The sequence below is a fragment of the Hyalella azteca genome, unplaced genomic scaffold (assembly GCF_000764305.2).
Source record: "Hyalella azteca isolate HAZT.00-mixed unplaced genomic scaffold, Hazt_2.0.2 contig12758, whole genome shotgun sequence".
NCBI lineage: Eukaryota > Metazoa > Arthropoda > Malacostraca > Amphipoda > Hyalellidae > Hyalella > Hyalella azteca.
Window position 1 is genome coordinate 284,802 of NW_025942706.1, and position 925 is coordinate 285,726.

Consider the following 925-nt stretch of genomic DNA (forward strand, 5'->3'; position numbering starts at 1 on the left):
GCAACGCGACTAAAACTTTGAGCCTTGAACATCTTTATATTTAAAATCTTGATTAATGAATATCTTTATCTTGGATTATCGACAAAAGATATAATAAAATGAAGACAACACTCAAGAGACGTGGTACCAGCGATTAGTTACCAGCTATATATAGGCGACGAGTGCGCGTCATGGTCTGATTATGAATGGTTTCTTTTGTAATGCACTTTACGTACAATGGCACGGTCATTAGCTGCGGTGTCCGAGTGGTTAAGGAGATGGACTTGAAATCCATTGGGCTCTGCCCGCACAGGTTCGAATCCTGTCCGCAGCGGAATATTTTGGAACAGATCACATTTTGTGATGATCTGTGCGTCAAATTGTCAATCACATTTATTTTTGCAATTTTTGAGCATCCTTAAATTTGCACTATAGCCTTCCTGACATGGTAACAGGGTCAACTTATATACAATTAACACAGGATATTCAGTAGCGTACAATAAGTGAATGTAAATTAACCCAAATGTAATGCATATGGCACATGCAGCACGTGTACACGTGACGTGAGGCACGGCATGAGCAACACGTGCAGTCGTCACGTGCATGCATGAGCGCTCGATCTCATTAGCGCGCTTGTGAGCACACCGTCACATCGCAGGACATGTCGCTGGTGAGCATATAATATATATAAGGCTTTACAGTGTCACTATTTTAGTGAGTCATGATCATCACACGTCACCACAGGATAATTTCTGATACCTGCACAGTGACAGGGAATATTAACTACAGTGCTTGCCATTCAGTCCTATATACAGTAGCTGCATATGGGTCGTTAGCGTGACGTGATGGGCGAGGTGATGCTTGGTGCGTGAGGTGATGCGTGGTGCGTGAGGTGGTGCGTGGTGCGTGAGGTGATGCGTGAGGTGGTGCGTGAGGTGATGCGTGA

At 44.2% G+C, this 925-nt stretch overlaps 1 non-coding gene across 1 annotated transcript; it reads left to right on the forward strand.

Annotated features, from left to right (window-relative positions):
* The first annotated feature begins 231 nt into the window (after window positions 1–231).
* Window positions 232–313, forward strand: Trnas-uga. Its single transcript has one exon. It is a non-coding gene; the product is annotated as a tRNA-Ser (tRNA).
* The last annotated feature ends 612 nt before the right edge of the window (window positions 314–925 follow it).